Below are 444 nucleotides of genomic sequence, written 5' to 3'. Positions count from 1 at the left end.
TTCCACCCGATTTCCCCCCCCCCCACGGGCCCCCTCACACTTTTCCCGCCTTTTCCCGGCGAGCCGGAAGTTACAGTTCTCCTCCCGCGCCTCCAAGCGAGACGCAACCGCAGGGGATTTTGCGACAGCGGCTTTTGCGACGGCGGTGCTGTAAAGCGCGGGGTGTTGACAGCGACCGACGGAGCAGGAAGTGAGTGAGGAAAACGGGGAGCAGCGGGGATAAACCGGGATAAACCGGGATAAACCGGGATAAACCGGGATAAACCGGGATAAACCGGGATCACCCGGGATCGCCGGGGTCACCGGGATCGGGGGGTGAGGGGCAGCGGAGCACCGGCGGAGAGCTGGGGGGTGACGGCGCATTGTGGGGTGCTCTGGGAGGGGGGGAAAGGGGCGACTGGGCCTTGTGGGGCGCGGCCGGGGGTGGGGCGGGGGGGGGGTGGG

The 444-nt window shown here is 67.6% G+C and overlaps 1 protein-coding gene across 1 annotated transcript in view; it reads right to left on the bottom strand.

Moving 5' to 3' along the window:
* Positions 1–186, bottom strand: part of CUNH19orf57 (chromosome unknown C19orf57 homolog) — a 2,595-nt gene extending 2,409 nt beyond the window's left edge. The window contains exon 1 of the mRNA XM_017729442.1: positions 39–186. The gene's annotated coding sequence lies outside the window, so the exon portion shown is untranslated. The remainder of the gene's footprint in view (positions 1–38) is intronic.
* Between the last annotated feature and the right edge of the window lie 258 nt (positions 187–444).

Source organism: Corvus brachyrhynchos, unplaced genomic scaffold (assembly GCF_000691975.1).
Source record: "Corvus brachyrhynchos isolate BGI_N302 unplaced genomic scaffold, ASM69197v1 scaffold721, whole genome shotgun sequence".
Classification (NCBI taxonomy): Eukaryota; Metazoa; Chordata; class Aves; order Passeriformes; family Corvidae; genus Corvus; species Corvus brachyrhynchos.
The sequence above is the reverse complement of the archived record's forward strand: the minus strand, read 5'-3'. Positions and strand labels throughout refer to the sequence as shown.